Genomic DNA, 12,892 nt, shown 5'->3' on the forward strand with positions numbered 1-12,892 from the left:
TCAATCTATGCCCGGCTCGGCCTTTACGCCAACCCACACCCAGGTGGCACTAACCTAGGTAACTATCCAAACCCAGGTTTTGCCAACATTGAGCATTATGAAAATTCAATGCTTTACACAAATTTAGGAAATCAAAGACACAGGCAAATAATATTCCTAACTCCAAAATCAATGGAGAAAACACAAGATCAATTTCAGAGTTAAAAACACCAAAATAAGCATAATTAAAACTTTCCTATATAAAAACTGCAGCAGGTAGAATTTCTAAAAAATCAATTGATCTCTCTAAATTGTCCTAAGGTGTGAATGAGACAGAGAATCTATGAAAATTACTCTGACTCTGCTGCTGTCCAGAAACAACCAATCAGAACCAAAAGGCAAACTTTTGGATCTGATTGGTTCCTAATGCGTTGAATGTGTCTCAGCACATTCAAGTCGTTAGACTACTGGTGTACTGCAGCTATACAATTGGCAGAAATACAACCTAACATTATATCATTATTTATAGAATGATTTAGAAAACAAAATGCTATACAGATTTGTCAAAACTATTTTAACCCATATTAGAACTTTGCATTCATTTCCCTTCATTTTAGTAGTTGCAATTTTGCCTAACCCAGACATTTTTCCTAACCCTATCCCATACTAGTCTGTTCCTAACCCTAACATTAACTTAACACATCTTACCTCTAAACTTTACCCGTGACTCAAAGCAATGAGTCCATCATATTAGGATTAGGCTTTAGGATTATGATGTACATAATATGAGACTGGACATATAGTGGTGCGTTCACACCAAACACGTTTTGAGGGTCAGGTGCATCTGGTTTACATTCAAAGTCGAGGGCCGATGTGGCGCGTTTGGAGCGTCTAGCGGCCCTTTGAACCGTTTGACGCGTCAAGCGAGTCCATGGCATCCTACATTCCACATAGACTTTGACTGTAAACTCGCCTGACGCTCAAAACGAGTTTGATACGAACACACCATTAGAATGTTCAGTTCCATTGGTAACAGTGACATCAGCAGTGATGACATCACTCTTTGATGCATCAAAGGAATCTCTCTCTTGTGTAACAGACAGTTTTTTCAAACCTGTTCCTGTGACTGTTTCAGACTTATGAATCTTCTCCAATTATTTGAAGATACAAAATCAGCCCATTCTCAGGTGAGAGTGACTCACCTCGTATAAAGTTAAATTTTAAGTACTGGAATTACACCGAAGATAAATTAGTTTAATCAAAGCACGTCAAGAATATGTGTTTGTGTACTCCATCTTAAGTCCAGGGCATGCTAGTTTGTTTTTTTTACTTTTACCACTAGATGACTATATACAGTATATATATATATAACCATGGCGGCGCCCTATATGGCTGTAGCTGCTTTGGCTCCTGGTAATACAACCAATTTATTGCTTAATTAATTCAATACGCAGATAAGATATAACATAAACAACTTTATTCAGAGATGCAATAAGTTGTGCGAATTATCTAATCATCTGTTGATTTTCAGCAATCTACATTAATAGCGGATATGGAGGGCTACATAACCAAATTTCGCTTAGTCCCCATGGAGCAGTGCTTCTCAATTCCAGTCCTCAGGCCCCCCTGCTCTGCCTGTTTTAGATGTACCTCTATCAATCCAGCAGAAGGGAAACACCTAAAACATGCAGGGCAGGGGGGTGTGAGGACTGGAATTGAAAAACACTGCCATAGAGGCCTGGCTCAGTGGCCCCGATGCCAACATCTCCAGAAAACATATTAAAGATTATATTGTAGCATGGCAAAACGTGGAAAACAGTTAAGTCTGTGAAAACGTTTGCATGACACTAGTAAAATGCGAGGAGTCATCAGATAATAGGGGAAATTGGGGAGAAAGGCACTACATGCACAGAATGTGAGGCATCGTTTGGCGCAGTGGATATCTGGGGCACCCAGCTGTCCTGAGTCTCAATCCCATTCTTGGTTCTTTCTCACTCCACCCTCTCCTTTCCTTCCCTTCAGATTACTGCCAAAATAAAGACACTACTGCCAAAAAAAGCCTTAAAGACAAATAAACAAAAAGCAATATTTTATTGCTTTGTAAAGCAATAAAATATGTCTGTTGCTATGCTGAAAAAGAGAACGGAGCTACAACATAAAAAAAAATATTTCGATTAATTTAAAGGTTAAAATTAGAGGTTTATGAATTTAAATTAATTCATAAACCTCTCAACCTCACACACTAGCTCTGGCTTCTTCCCCACCAGAGAGGTGACATTCCTCTCTGGTTGCCAGCTTTTGCAACCAAGGATCGGACCGCCAGGGCCCCCTCCCTCGGCCGCCACCCATCTCACAATGCACCCAACCCCTTTGGCCCCTCTCACAGGTGGTGGGCCCATGGGAGGGAGGACCCATGTCTCCTCTTTGGGCTGAGCCCGGTGAGGCTCCATGGATAAAAGCCCGGCCACCAGGCGCTCGCCATCATGACCCCCCCAGTGACCCGCCTCCGGGTGAGGGAAGACCAAATCCAAAATTTTCATCCATCAAAGGGGTCTTCAGGCTGCTCTTTGTCTGGTCCTTCACCTAGGACCTGTCTGCCTTGGGTGACCCTACCAGGGGCATAACGCCCCAGACAGCATAGCTCCTAGGATCATTGGAGTACTCAAATCCCTCCTCCACGATAAGGTGGCAGCCCTAGGAGAGGTAAAACAAACCAGACAAAACAAAAACTAGGCTTAGCACAACATAGATCTACACAGTTGAGACAGGGTGCAGCACAAATACGTAGATATACATACATTGTAAATAGAGCAGTGGTATGGATTCTTACCTTTTTTAAAATGACTGTGATATCTGCCTCCCTCAGAGACTGAGGTAGAGAGCTGGATGTAAAAGAATGCTCCAACATCGCCAAGAATGGGTCCAGCAGTATGTGATGGAACTCTTTATAAAATCCACCAGTTAAGTCATCTGGTCCAGGTGCTTTCCCTGTTCTAATATTTTAAGTGCAACAAGGGCTTCGTCTCTAGTGATGGGTACATCTAATTCAGTTTTTTGAGCCTCTGATATTGTAGGGAGTATTAGTTCAAATTAAAAAGCTTCCATTTCCTCAGAGGATCTTGGAGGCAGATCTGATTGGTAAAGTTGCAAATAGAACTCCCTGAAAATATTATTGATATTTTTTATTATCACAATACAGAGTACCAGAAGTGTCAATTACTGATGTGAATATTTGAGGATGTGACTTAACTTTAATTTAAAAAGATAAGTATTTACTGGGTTCATCACCAAATTCATAAATCCGCTGTTTAGGAAAGAGAATAGCCAAAGCTTATTGGTTTATCACAGCATCTAGTGCAGGTTGCACAGCATGCTTCTTTTCTAACAATAATGGACCAGACGATGAGGTTAGCATTTTCTTCACAACCTCTAATTCTTTCTCAAGTTTTGACTGCTATTCCAATCGCTTTTGTTTCTTAGAGGAAGAATAGCTAATTACTAAGCCTCTTACATACACTTTAGAAGTCTCCCAAATAAGACAGTGGTTTTCCATGGACTTAAGGTTTATATCAAAAAAGATTTTAAACTCTCTGGTCATGTAATACTCAAACCTCTCATCCCTTAGAAGGCAGGAGTCAAATCTTCTACATCTACTTCCTGCAAAAATGTTTAGTAGTGGTCAACTCTACACATACTATAGCATGGTCACTGATAATAAAATATCCAATTTTACAGGACCAGTTGTATTTGAAACTTTGCCATAAAAATAATCTATGTGAGTGTGGCATTTGTGAGGAAGTGAGTGAAATGTAAACTGTTCCTCAGTAGGGAGGAGGGATTGCCACCAGTAAAGCTCATCTTGTCACAAATTGCAGAAAGGGCATTGGTCTGGCTTGTTACAGAGGAGATATGTGAAGGATGCCTATCAATTAAGGGGTTGAACATGCAGTTAAAGTCTCCCCCTACTAAAGTTACATAAGATAACACATCTGTGAATTTTTGCTGTTTTGGCTAATACCTCAGGTGAATAATTTGGAGAGTAATAGATTCCACATTCTATTATGTGGAATCAAATTACCATTGATTCCACATAATAGTAATTTCATGTGGAATCAAGGACTTTTCATTAAGCTAAATAAACTTGGATTAAATAGAAAGATTTTCAAATCTTTGAAAGGTTTAACAGAAGATGTGCTAGAGTAGGGGCTGAGTTTAAGTCAGAGTATATAGTTGAAAATGGTATTCTGCAAGGAAGTATTGTTAGTTGAGTGTACTTTTAAATCATAATAAATGATGTATTTTATGATAATGATCAGAATGTTGGAATGCCATTGTTTGCAGATGATGGGATTTTATGGAAAAGAGGCAAAAGCCAAAGCTGCATTTACTAAAATGTAATGCTGCTTTGACAAGTCTGACTTAAGTCTTTATTTAGTTGGTAGAACCCACAAAAGTCCGAAGTTAGGAACAAGAATGTTTTCTTTTGTGTTCCTGAGTGCAAAGCATGGTTCGATTTCCTATCACCCAGTGGTGTGTGGGTAGCTCGCCATGTCAAGACATCAGATACAAAAATAAATCTGAACATCGAGTAATGAATTGTCCGAGGGGGTGATACAGTGTTAGAAGTTTCAGGAGTTGCAAAGGCTAACTACAACAGCTACCTGGTGAGCATGCTGAGTCAATGCAAATGTGTTGGGTTTGAGTTGTTTTAGTGAACAACAGACGCGACTTCAGACTCAGTAAGCAGCAGCATTCAAAAATGGGAAAACTCATGATGATTCCAGAACTTTAAGGGTTTGGTCGAGGCAGTTACATGGGTTACATGTTCCCCCGACTCCATATACGACCCCATACATGGAACAGGTTGACTACTGATAGTTGGATGGATGGTACAAGGAGCAGTCAGGCTTTCATCATCAGTCTCTTCAAGAGCATATGAAAAAACAATGATTAGCCAATGACATAATGACTGAATACTTTAACAGCAAATGACTGAGTAGGTGATCTTCTCAAATGGGTTAATTTCTGCAAAGGTGGTTCCGATTCAGGGCTCAGTTGTTCAGATTCTACAGGTGAGTGCAGTTCTGGTTTGATATTGTTGCTGAAAGGCTCTGGGGTGGCAAGCAGAAAGACCTCCTTGAGCATTTTGGAGTCTCCAACAGTATCAACAGGATCTGAACTGGAATGCATCTCCTCTCTACCCACACCTGGAGGTCCTCTTGGTTCCTCTCCCACAATTGGAAGTTCCTGTTCCACAGCCTCAAAATCCTCTTCTGCAGCAGATAGAGGGGGCTGGTCAGAGATCTGCATCTCCTGTAGATTGGTAGGTGGAACAAGTTGCTAGACAGAAGGAATATTAATAACTGTGATAAATTTGACAGGCTCATTAGAGGAGGGATTATACAAAAGAGAGATGAACTCATTCTCTGATGGATCTTTATCATCGGGATCAAGTAAGTTTACAGGTAGGCTATTTTCTCTCTTCATAGGTAAGTTTTTGAAGGACTCTTTTCAGGTAGGTAACCACAGGGCAACAAGATTGTGGTGGAGTGCTCTGAGAGGTTTGGCATGGCTCTTGGGTGTGACAAGAAGATTGATGGCCCTCTTCACTGCAATGTATACATCAGGTTCGCATGTGACAGTCAATTTGTGCTTTCCCCTCAGCCAAACATTCCTACCCAGGAGTATGTCATCAATGGCAAGTTCAGAAATGGTGACATGCTAATCAAAGGAGGTTATGTTGCGGGTCATTACCTTTTCAGAATTCTCCCCAGCCAACCGGTAACTGTCTTGCAAGTAAGTTTTCAGCTTCTTGACATATTGCAGGTGCACATCTGTCAAGTTTTGGACTTGAGAATATAGGAAATGTATGTCACCGTCTGGTGCTACTATCAGTGTGGTGTGGGAAAGGGGGTGTTGTACTAACATAAGGGATTTGCTACCATAGGAGCGGGGAGGTAGACCACAGTGAGAGTGAGGTGGGGGGCTGTTGTGGGGAGCGGCATGGGGTGAAGGGTATGGGGGGGTAATTTCCCAGCCAAAGCGGGAGGCTTGACAAGGAAGGTGCAGGTGAAGGGTGGAAGTGCCCTCATCTAATGGGGTTAACGACCAAACATCAGCTAATATGGAAAAAAATCTGATGACATCATTCTTGGTGCAGTTTTATGCATGAACAAGTGGTTTGATAAAATCTTTGTTCTCTTTCAGTTAAGGTTCCAAGGATATTGGGCAATGTGCAGTTGAATCTCTCCACAGGGTTACCAAGCATCTGGTGGTGGCAGTGTCCCTCAACGGGAACTGCATCTAGTTTGACTGCTGATTGGAATTTTTGGCATTCCAGGCTTCTTGTTTCTGACGAGGCCTTTTTTTGTTCCACAAGATTCAAGTTTGATCTGTTACTACAGTGGGAATAAATGTGACCATCTTCACCACAGCTGAAGCAGTACCCAGGCTTTGGTCTTGTTGCTGATTGAAATGAGGCAAAACTGGTGTTTGACTTGATCTATCGTGACTCAAGTTTCACATTGGCTGGAGTCTTTCTGCCATTGCAGTTGTTGAATCTGTTTCTTTCAACTCTTTGTTCATGGTGTTGTCATGACCACAAGAACAGGTACCCTGAGACTGGAGTCTCACTTTTTGTTTAGATGGATTAATGTGCTTTTTTATTAGGGAGTCTTTGCCAAATGCTCTGTCCTCTTCTGTCCACAGTGACAAGAGCTCAGAAAAAGAGGATGGATAATTTGTTTTTTACTTAGCAATAACAGAATTGTCCCAGCATCCATGACAGAATTGTTTGATTAAATGTGTCTTTGGCTTGTGTTAATATTCCTCCTCTTTTTACTACTGTGAAAAGGGTAAGTTGCAATAGATGCATATAGGCTGATGGCCGCTCTCCAGGGTTCTACAGAATGTTTAAAAAATGAGCAACAAACCCTGTCCATCCTGTACTGTCTTTAAGGCTTAATTCAGGATTTGTAGGTGACTCCACCAGAGTCCAAACATTTAATCAAGTCAGCAGCTGGTGGTAGCAAACCAGCTTTCAGCAATTCAACTACTAACATGCAATTTGGAAAGACTGGGATCAGCAAATAGCAGTTCAATTTGGGCTTGTCGTGAATCATAGACCACGTCATTACTTGGTGTTACATGCCTGGCAGGCTGTTTGTTTCTTTTTCCCCTCCCCCTTTGTTTCTTTACAGGTACTAGGGAAAGCTGGTGTCAATCTCCTCTGATTGATCCTCATCAACTATGGGCCAATCAGCATGCAGGGAGGCCTTATTTAAGCAGCCCAGCTGGGGAGAGCGGAGAGCTGGCTTTGTTACCTGACGCATGTCTTGTTGCTCTTTGTGTGAAGGTTTGTGGTGGGAGTTAGAGGGCGAGGTAAGTTTGGGGTACCCTGTACATTTCATCACGTAGGTGTTTTTTCTGTTAGATACACTAGGGTAAGGAGGTGGGTGCCACCCATGTAAAGTTTTGATGGAAACTTTTGTTAGATAAAATAAGCAGGGTTTTTGTTTTCTTTTGTTTCTTTAGCTCAGATGGTAGTTAGGCCCTGTTTTGTTTTATTATTTTCTATGATTTGGCACCCCCCTAACCGCCCCTTTCTCCCCCACAGTTTGTGTGAGCCTTCCGGGATTTTCGCCATCAATAAATCCCTCTTTTTTACACCATTCACCTGGACTCTGTCAAGTGATTGTGGCTGTCGTGTTACTCCCCTCCTCACAAAAAAGGGGGGGGGGGGCTGTAACAAGTGGGGGCTCGTCCGGGATATCTCTTTTCCCTGAGCTGTAGACATCCACAATCATTTGAGAGATCCTTGTGTCTGTTTAGAAATGAGCTTCAGCTTAGAGAATTTTGTACAGGCTCCTAGCAATGTGCAGCTGGAATTGTGTCGTAAGGACGACTTGTTAGCTCTGGCTGAGCATTTTGATATTTCAGTGAAAAAACACTTTTCAAAAGCTGAAATTAAGAACATTGTTGTTCAAAAACTGGTTGAGATTAAAGTCCTGGTGGACCCAAGTAAAATGGATGTAGATGTTTGTGATGTTCCTTCTGTTGATTTAGAACTCCCTCCTTCAAAAGATGAAGGTGTTGCTGTAATGGCAACACCATCAAGGGGGTCGGCAGAGCCACAGGCGCCCCCTGCGACTTTACCACGGTTCGATCCAGTGTCACCAGAGCTCAGTGGCTCCAGTGGTAATGTCAGACTCAAGGTTCGGCTGGCTCGCTTACAGCTGGAGGCACAGGAGAGGGAGTTGGTAAGAAAAGCTGAGTTTGATTTCAAACTTGAAATGTGCAAGTTGGAAATTGAAGCTGAAAAAGAGATTAAGCTGAAACAGCTGGAGGTAGAAGCTCTGAGACTTTCACGTGGCAACGCGCCTCCTCGTTCATCTGTGTACTCTGATTCTCCACAGGTGGTGTCGGACAAAAACAAGTTTGATGTCAGCAAGAATATTACTTTGGTGCCTGTGTTTAGGGAGTCAGAAGTGGACTCTTACTTCAATGCATTTGAGAGGATTGCTGTGGCACTGGAGTGGCCAAAGGAGGTGTGGGCTGTTCTATTGCAGTGCAAGCTCATAGGTAAAGCGCAGGAGGTTGTTTCGTCACTGTCAGCTGAGGAGGGCATGAAGTATGAGGTACTGAAAAAGTCAATCCTACGTGCTTATGAACTTGTACCTGAAGCTTACAGGCAAAAATTCAAGAACCATAAGAGGTCTAGTGGCCAGACCTATGTGGAGTTTGCACGTGAGAAGGGACTACTTTTTGATAAATGGTGTGCTGCAAGTGAGGTTAAAAGTGACTTTGAATCCCTCCGCCAACTAATTCTGTTGGAAGACTTCAAGAACACATTGCCGAAGAGACTGGTGGTTTTCTTGAATGAGCAAAAGGTGGCCTCTTTGTCTAAAGCAGCCATTGTCGCTGATGAGTTCATGTTGACCCACAAGAATGTATTTGTGTCTGTACCTCGTGCAGATAAAGTTTTGAACATTCGTCAACAAAAACCTGACCCCACTCAGTCAGAAGCTAAGCCTAAGCAGCAGTCCCTTTCTCCACGAGAGGTAAGGGAGTGTTTTTACTGTCATAAAAAAGGCCATGTCATTGCTGACTGCCTTTCATTAAAGAGCAAGGCTTTGGCAACACAGACAAAAGGTGTTGGGTTGCTTAAAAATGTGTCGCACTCCAGCAACCAAACTGCTAAAAATGAGAATGAACTAGATCCCTGTTTCATACCTTTTATTACCCAGGGTCTTGTTTCTTTAACAGGGGATCCAAAGGATGGCCGACAAGTCAAAATCCTGAGGGACACAGGTGGTTCCCAGACAATCATTAGGGAGGGTATTTTGTCCTTACCCATCATGTCATCTTGTCAGTCCAGAGTGGTTGTTCAAGGTATTGGAATGACCTTTGTATCTGCACCACTGCATAATATCCACCTTGACTCATCTCTTGTGAGTGGTTTTTGCAGGGTTGCTGTTGTTCCCCCCCTTACCCATAAAGGGGATTGATCTCATTCTAGGAAATGACTTGGCAGGTGGAAAGGTATTGCCTGTGCCTGAGGTGTTGGACACACCTGATACAAGTGTGGTCTTTGAACCAATGCCTGACATTTTTCCTGCTTGTGTGGCTACGCGGGCCCAGTCCAAGAAATACAGTCTTGATTTGTCTGACTCTTTTCTTGCTACAGAGCAGACTCAATCGGCCGGATCAGAGACGGAACTCAACAAATCTAAAAATGTATTTCCTCTTCCAGGTCCAGAGATGATGGAATTACCAGCTTCCAGGGAGGAATTCATCGCTGCTCAAAAGCAGGACATGACTTTGTTGAAATGTCATTCTTCTGTTCTTACCCCGGAGCAAGCCTAGGGGAAGAAGATGGCATATATGGTTGATGATGGTCTCCTGTTGCGATGCTGGGCTGCTGAAAACTTGGAAGACTGGAGTACCATTTTTCAAGTGGTTGTGCCAACAAGGTACCGCATGCAGGTGCTCGCATTAGCACACGATCACCCACTGTCGGGGCATCTGGGTATAAATAAAACTTATAACAAAGTTCTCAAACACTTCTTTTGGCCAGGTCTCAAGTCTGATGTTTCGCTTTATTGTCGTACTTGCCATGTTTGCCAAGTTGCAGGCAAGCCAAACCAGGTTATACCTCCTGCTCCTTTATCCCCAATTCTAGTTGTGGATGAACCATTTGGAAGGGTGATTGTAGATTGTGTGGGGCCTTTGCCAAAGTCTAGAAATGGAAACCAGTTCATCTTGACTATAATGTGTGCTTCCACCAGGTTTGCTGAGGCCGTGCCCCTGCGGAGGATCACAGCTCCCATGATTACCAAAGCTCTGGTAAAGTTTTTCTCAATGTTTGGTCTTCCCAAAGTTGTCCAAACGGACCAGGGCACAAACTTTAAGTCTAGAACCTTTGCCCAGGCACTAAAACAGTTGGGTGTAGAGCATGTCACCTCAAGCTCTTACCACCCTGAAAGCCAAGGTGCACTTGAAAGGTTTCACCAGACATTAAAAGCGATGCTGAGAAAATACTGTATGGATACCAAGAAAGACTGGGATGATGGTATCCCATTTCTATTGTTTGCCGTGCGTGGAACAGTGCAGGACACTTTAGGGTGTAGCCCCGCTGGACTTGTGTTTGGACATGAGGTTAGGGGACCTTTAAATGTCCTTAAAGACCAACTAATCTCACCCTCTCACTCTGTAAAAAGTATTCCAGAGTATGTTTCAAAGATGAGAGAGCGCCTTCAGGCAGCTTGTGCACTTGCGCAGAAAGCATTGGCTTCAAAGCAGGTCAAAATGAAACAACGTTATGACCAGAAAGCAGTCGCTCGTGAGTTCAACCCTGGTGAAAAGGTTTTGATCTTGCTGCCCGTCCCTGGCTCTTCTCTAGAAACAAAGTTCTCTGGACCATATGTGGTAGAAAAGAACCTTAGTGAAACAAACTACATTATTCAAACTCCTGATCGCCGCCGTAAGACCAGGCTCTGTCATGTCAATATGATAAAACCGTATCATTCAAGAGAGATCAACCAACCAACCCAGAATCGGGTTGAAGCTATTTCCCATGTAACCTGTGTCAAAGTCAGCTGAGGAGGATATGGTAACACGCAAAGATCCTCCACGAGTTGCCAAGCTTAGTAATAGTGAAATACTGGCTAAACTGCCTGACTATTTATCACATTTAGCAGGTGACCAAGTGGAGGACATCACAAAACTCATATAAGACTACTAATATGGTGTCTCATGACATTGTTCTTTCCAATCCAGCACCTATAAAGCAGAGAGCATACCGTGTCAATGCCACAAAGAGGGAGATCATGAAAAAGGAAGTGGAGTACCTTGTTAAAAATGGACTCGCCATTCAGAGTTGCAGCCCATGGAGTTCTCCATGTCTATTAGACATGAAGGCTGATGGAAGTCCAAGGTTCTGCACAGACTTTCGTAAGGTGAATGCTGTCACCGTCCTTGATGCACACCCGTTACCCCTCATTGAAGACTGTATTGATGAAATCGGACCAGCAAAATTTGTCACTAAACTTGACATGCTAAAAGGGTATTGGCAAGTACCTCTAACCAAGCAGGCCTCCTATCTCAACTTTTGTTACACCAGACTGTTTTCTTCAGTACACAGTGATGCCTTTTGGGCTATGTAATGCACCGGCTACATTTCAAAGGCTTGTCAATAGAGTACTGGGAGATGTGCCAAACTGCCGAGTATATTTAGATGACATTGTGATATATTCAAATGACTGGTCTACCCATCGTTCTGTTTTGCTTGAGGTTTTCAAACATCTTTCAGCTGCCTCGCTGACGCTCAATCTTTCAAAGTGCGAGTTTGGAAAAGGTACCATTGTCTATCTGGGCCAACAGGTTGGTGGAGGGAAAGTGTGTCTGGTGGATGCGAAAGTCAAAGTGATTTCTGACTTTCCTAGTCCTTCGAGCAGGAGGGAGCTCCGTCGATTCCTGGGGATGGCAGGATTCTACCGTCGCTTTTGTAAAAACTTTTCTACGGTAGCTGCTCCTTTGACAACTTTGACCAGCCCTTCTACACCTTTTACTTGGTCTGATGAATGTCAGCATGCTTTTGAACATCTAAAAGGATTGCTCACGTGTTCTCCTGTTCTTTCCGCCCCAAATTTTAGTTTGCCATTTAAACTGGACATAGATGCCAGTGCTGTTGGGGTAGGAGCTGTCCTTTTGCAGGATGATAAAGACGGCATAGAACATCCTGTAAGCTACTTCTCAAGGAAGTTTAATCTTCATCAAGGTAGATATTCTACCATTGAGAAGGAAGCGCTTGCACTACTTTTGGCATTACAGCATTTTGAAGCTTACCTTGGCTTGAGTGTGGAACCGATCACTGTCTTCACAGACCATAACCCCCTTGTCTTTCTTTCCAGGATGTACAATCAAAATCAAAGACTCATGCGGTGGGCTTTGATCATTCAGGAGTACAACCTGAAGATCTGCCATAAAAAGGGGTCTGAGAATGTATTGGCAGATGCTTTGTCACGTGCTTTTTGAACTTGTTTTCTCTTACTTGGAGTATTCCAAACATTTCTGTTTGGACTTATAAGGGTGGGGGTGTTACATGCCTGGCAGGCTGTTTGTTTCTTTTTCCCCTCCCCCTTTGTTTCTTTACAGGTACTAGGGAAAGCTGGTGTCAATCTCCTCTGATTGATCCTCATCAACTATGGGCCAATCAGCATGCAGGGAGGCCTTATTTAAGCAGCCCAGCTGGGGAGAGCGGAGAGCTGGCTTTGTTACCTGACGCATGTCTTGTTGCTCTTTGTGTGAAGGTTTGTGGTGGGAGTTAGAGGGCGAGGTAAGTTTGGGGTACCCTGTACATTTCATCACGTAGGTGTTTTTTCTGTTGGATACACTAGGTAAGGAGGTGGGTGCC

The 12,892-nt window shown here is 43.0% G+C and overlaps 1 protein-coding gene across 3 annotated transcripts in view; it reads left to right on the forward strand.

The window, feature by feature from the left end:
- Positions 1-12,892, forward strand: part of cemip (cell migration inducing hyaluronan binding protein) — a 224,571-nt gene that overhangs the window by 128,761 nt on the left and 82,918 nt on the right. The window lies entirely within an intron of this gene.

This window comes from Xiphophorus maculatus, chromosome 4 (genome assembly GCF_002775205.1).
Source record: "Xiphophorus maculatus strain JP 163 A chromosome 4, X_maculatus-5.0-male, whole genome shotgun sequence".
NCBI classification, from domain to species: Eukaryota; Metazoa; Chordata; class Actinopteri; order Cyprinodontiformes; family Poeciliidae; genus Xiphophorus; species Xiphophorus maculatus.